A 6000-nucleotide genomic window follows, 5' to 3' on the forward strand; every position below is an offset into this window, starting at 1 on the left:
CAAAGCACACTTTTTTTTTTGCACTTTCACTCTATCTCTCTCACACACTGATAGCGTTTGTACATAAAAACGCTCAGGAATAGTTTCGTGAAAAAATTTCTTCAACACATTTCGAAAAGCAATTGGATACCTACTGTCTGTCACAGCCTGAGGGGGGAGATCCTTCTAGTTGCACTGAGTATGTGGTACTGAGGCAGTTTGGGAAACTCTGCCCATTGCACGTACTCAGATTCCGGCATCCTGGAGTGGTGAAAGATCCCATTGCACTAATTCAAAGAATGGCCAATATTTATCCCTCAGCCAACATCGCTAAAACAAATTATCTGGTCATTATCACGTTGCTGTTTGTGGGACCTTGCTGTGCGCAAATTGGCTGCTGCGTTTCCCTACATTGACTACACTTCATTGGCTGTATAGCGCTATAGGACGTCCTGAGGTTGTGAAAGGTGCTATATAAATGCAGGTCCTTCTTTCTAAGAAATTTACAATTGCCCAAATTACAATTGATAAATTTAAATCACAATTAATAAATTGCATTAAACCAATTAGGTGGAAGAAATTTTAATCCCCTGTAATTGTGGCATAGAAACCAGACGAGCGTAGGTAAGGCAGGGGTCGACAGGCAAGAAGCACATGTTTTCATTACAAAGAAGATATTAAGTAGATATATATAACGAATGATGACTGATAATGCCAGGTAAAGGTGTGTGAGCACAGGCCAAGATCAATTCAAGTGCCTGGCTTTGCTTTGGAAGAGGGTGGCACATGGGTGAGACTGACCTTTCACCTTTGATTGCTGCCAAGACTGATAAGGTGAAAGTCCCTTTCTTTCTGTCAGCTCCGAGAGTCTAAAGTGAAATGAGTTTTCGAGAACGCTCTGCTGATGTCCCAGCGAGGGTGAGGTAACAGCACAGAAATTCCCCTGTGGGAAGTAAACGTCAGCAGCCCAGTGATGGGAACTCTGTGGAGCTGAGGGGCTATTCATCCATGTAGAGCATCACAGCTGAGTTCAGTCTTGTCCTCACCTTCCACTATGGCGTCACTGGATTAGCAATCGGAGAAACCCCTGACTGAGGGTTGACTAACACAGCACAGACCAGGGGTAAAACAGTGGGGCAAATTTTCAACTTGGTGTCCAGGTGTAAAACGGGCGGTGGAGAAATAAAAATCTGGCGGTTTCTATAATGGGCGGCTGATCTTCATCACCAGTTTAACGCTCGGGGCAGGCGGGGTGAGGGGGGTGGGGGGCCAAGTTGGACATCAGCATGTTTCAAGCTAAATGGAAATCTGGAACTCTCTCCCCCAAAAGGCTGTTGTTTGAGGCTGGGGGTCAATTGAAATTTTCAAAACTGAGATTGATAGATTTTTGGTGCGTAAGGATATTAAGGGTTACGGAACCAAGGCGGGTGGATGGAGTTAAGATACAGATCAGCCATGATCTCATTGAATGGCGGAACAGGCTCGAGGGGCTGAATGGCCTACTCCTGTTCCTGTCTTCCTATGCTGAGCCATTTGTCCCTATTCAATCCCTGGTCTGTGCCGATCTGAGCCAGGGTGGTGTGTGTGTGATAGCAAGGGAAAAATCAGGAAAATCCCCTTCTGATCAATATCCAGTGACCCCCCCCCCACCCACCCCTGGAAAGTGCACCACTGTGGACATCGGTTGAGGACAGGATCTGGCTTGGTTGTGATGCAGCCCCCTCCCCCTCCCCCACCCCCGCCACCCCATGGTTCAAAAGCCTTGCAACACACTGTCCAAGATTACACATGGCCACTTAGGCACTCAGTCCATACAGCCTTACTCCCACATGAGTGACTGCCTTCAGCAAACAAAGAACCTGCATTTATATAGCGCCTTTCACGACCTCAGGACATCCCTAAGCGCTTTACAGCCAATGAAATACGATTTTTTTTTAGAAGTAGTCACTATTGTAATGTAGGAAATGGGGCAGCCAATTTGCGCACAGCAAGGTCCCACAAACAGCAATGAGATAAATGACTAGATAATCTGTTTTCGGTGCTGGTTGTGGGATAAATATTAACAGGACACCAGGGAGAACTCCACTACTCTTCTTCGGATCCTTTACCTCCACCTGAGAGGGCAGACGGGGCCTCAGCTTAATGCCTCATCTGAAAGTAGTGTAGCATTCCCTCAGTACTGCACTGGAAACGTCATCCTGGATTATGCCCTCAAGTTTCTGGAGCTGGTCTTGAACCCACAACCTTCTGACTCAGAGGCAAGATTGCTGCCACTGACCCGCTGAACCAAGACTGGCACCTATGAAGGAGAGGAAAAAAAAGATTGGAGATGGGGGGAGAAAAATGTCTTTTAATATATGCAATAAATAATGTGAACATCAAATGAGTCCACAGCTTGATGGATAGTGAAGATCATCCCTCCCGAAGGTGAATGGGTAATGATATAGTGCGCCCCCTAATCCCGTGCAGTCGTACTGCAGACTTTTTAAAAATCAGAGCCTAGACTTTAAAGTGGCCGTTTCTTTATCGTGACTCTGGAGGGCAGACGTGTGTCATTTTTATGGCTTCACATGCAAGCAATGCAATAATATAATTTTCATAACAAATAACTTTTGGGAAACAGTGAAAGATTTGCCAACCGTGTTTCAATAAAGACGTGTTCTCAATAATCTCAGGTTATAGTCCAACAAATTTATTTTAAAATCACAAGCTTTCGGAGATTATCCCCTTCACCTGACGAAGGGGATAATCTCCGAAAGCTTGTGATTTTAAAATAAATTTGTTGGACTATAACCTGGTGTTGTAAGATTCCTTACATTTGTCCACCCCAGTCCATCACTGGCATCTCCACATCATGGCTCAATAATATCAAAAGACAAGGGAGGACATAAATCAACATTAATGCCCCCACCCCCGCCAACCCCAGCAAAGCCTGACCCTGAACAGTTACCCATTCCCACACCAATACCAATCAATATAGCCAGGCCCACATTTCCCACTCCCAAACACATCCGCATAAATGTTCTCGATCCTTAAGCATGCACAGCTCTCAACATAGCCACGGCCATGACAATCAAACCAGAGTGCAAGGAATCCCACATCACCATTAAAAACTCTGTATTAAACTCACAAAACATGAAAATGTAAAAAAAAAAATCCCAAAATACGTGCAGAAATGTAATATTTCTTCTTCCTTCCTTTCCCTAATAAGGTCATATCTCCTGTGCTCCCACACCCACTGACAGATGTATTAAGGCTGACCGAACTCATTTGTTTCCGGGATGTTTAACAGCTGGGGGGAAGCTGCCTTTCTTCCCACCAGTCTGGGCCTGATTCCAAACTGTGTAATAGAGGTGAGAGGCGAATGGTTCGAACTCACTATGCCACCTGCTCCTTCCATCTCCTACAGTTAGGAGCCAGTAAAATTTAACAACTCAGTTAATGTTATCTGGGTCAAATGAAAGAATCGTTTCATCGCTTCCAACCACGCAGAGCCTCCATTGGACTCCACAGAGAGGCGTATAATTGGAATGTATATGCAAATTATTATCAGTGACATGCTTTCTGAAGTATAAAATGTCTAAATGTCTTTACTCTGCGAGTGCTGCTGGGGTTCTTATTGGCCCCAAGGGGAAGCTTTCGTGACGGTTAAAAGAAAAACCCAACATATCAAATGCGTGTACAAGTTTCATCAGACTCGGCTCCACGTTTGCGCTCTCCAGAGACCCTGCAGGATGGTTGGGTCTGGGAGATGGAAAATGTCACGCCAGTGCAGTAGGGGGGGTGCTCTTCTGAGGGTGGCTGAATGCACGTTGCTGAGACAGAGTGGAGCGAATGTGGTTCTGTAACTAACTGGGGTCGTGACCTGACCCGGGAGCATGTGATTCTGACCCTGGGTGCCTTGTAATGGGGACAGGTTCCATTTTCCAACGCTAACGTCCCTCACTTTGACGGACACAAAATTTAGAGAGAAGGAGGGGAGGAGGAGAACACTGGAGCAGGAGGAGGCCATTCAGCCCCTCAACCCTATCTCGTCATTCTATTAGGTCATGGTTGATCTGTACCTTAACTCCATTTATCCGCCTTTGATTCATAACCCTTAATACCCTTGCCTAACAATCTTCAATTGACCCAGGGCCCAGGGGCTATGTGGCCGGGTCCTGCTCCGACTTCTTGTGTTCTTTAGATTTGTGGTTGGGATCAGATCAGCCATGATCTTATTGAATGGCGGAGCAGGCTCGAGGGGCCGATTGGCCTACTCCTGCTCCAATTTCTTATGTTCTTATGTTCTAATCCACAGCCTTTTTGGGGGAGAGAGTTCCAGATTTCCACTACCCTTTGTGTGAAGAAGTGCTTCCTGACATCACCCCTGAACGGCCTAGCTCTAATTTTAAGGTTATGCCCCCTTGTTCTGGACTCTCCCACCAGAGGAAATAGTTTCTCTCTATCTACCCAATCAAATCCTTTAATCATCTTAAACACCTCGATTAGATCACCCCTCAATCTTCTATATGCGAGGGGGTTGAAGTAGAATATGCAAGAGTGCTTCACGCCACGTGCTGCATTGTGGACCAGGTTAAATGTGCACTGCCATCTGGTAAACGTCTACTCGCACGATAGGTCACAAGGTTAGGAAGGGAAAGTGTGTGAAGAAGTCACGATGGGTGGCACAACGAGGTTGTTACGTCATAGAATGCATCCGCCTCAACAGGAGGGTAAAACTAAAAGGAGAAAAAGAAAATAAGGAACCTCTCTCTGCATCAGGTGCATCGTGCGCTGCAGCAGCAGTTCATGAACCCAGAGGAGTATGAACTGACCTTTCAGAGAGGATCGTCTCAGACCAGCCGAAGAGGGGGGTATCGGCTGCCCTGAATTCTATTGAGTCTGCAACGGGCACCCAGCCCTGTCCAGTATTGCAAATAGAACCATTGGAATATTATGCAGCTACACTTCCCACCTTTTACTGATGAGAAAGAGCCTCATAGCTGACTCACTGTAGAAAGCCAGAACAAGATAAATCTGCGACAACTCACGATACTCTTGTGTGCTGATTTAAAAATTCATCTGGGGATGTGGGTGTCGCTAGCTAGGACAGCATTTATTGCCCATCCCTAATTGCCCTTGATCAGGTGGGGATGGCTGTACTTGATCTGTTGCAGTCCATGTGGTGAAGGTTCTCCCACAGTGCTGTCAGGTGGGGAGTTCCAGGATTTTGACAATGAAGGAACGGCGATATATGTCCAAGTCGGAATGGGTGTGTGACTTGGAGGGGAACCTGGAGGTGGGGGTGTTCCCATGTACCCGCTGACCTTGTCCTTCCAGGTGGTGGAGGATGCAGGTTGGGAGGTGCTGTCGAAGACCCCTTCTTTCCAAGCCTGAGTCTGATCACAAACAACTGCCTGGAGCTGGGGAATAATGTAGTGCATCCATTTTTTTCTATTTATGCCCCTGTGAAGCATCTTGGTTTATTTCTCTATGTTAAAGGCACTATGTAATTGCAAGTTGCGATTGTTGTTGTCCAGACTCTCATTTCACATCCCTCCAGACACATGCAGTCTGGCAGCAGCGAAATAACAGAGAACATTGGCTCGTTAAGAAAGTCAGCAAACTATCTCAGTGGCAGTACACAGTGAGGTATTTTAAATGATGGTATAATATTAATTGATGGCTGCTACCTCAGTGATATCATCATTGGTCTATCTCTCCCTGTTGCTAATTCAATTGTGCCATCATAGGCAAATTACTATTAGAGGAATAAATAAAAGATTGCACAAAGGGGTACAAGTGGGGTGAATGGAAGGATACACAATGGGGATCAAGTGGGGTGAATGGAAGGATACACATTGGGGATCAAGTGGGGTGAATGGAAGGATACACATTGGGGATCAAGTGGGGTGAATGGAAGGATACACAATGGGGATCAAGTGGGGTGAATGGAAGGATACACAATGGGGATCAAGTGGGGTGAATGGAAGGATACACATTGGGGATCAAGTGGGGTGAATGGAAGGATACACAATG

The sequence above is a fragment of the Heptranchias perlo genome, chromosome 9, assembly GCF_035084215.1.
Source record: "Heptranchias perlo isolate sHepPer1 chromosome 9, sHepPer1.hap1, whole genome shotgun sequence".
Lineage (NCBI taxonomy): Eukaryota > Metazoa > Chordata > Chondrichthyes > Hexanchiformes > Hexanchidae > Heptranchias > Heptranchias perlo.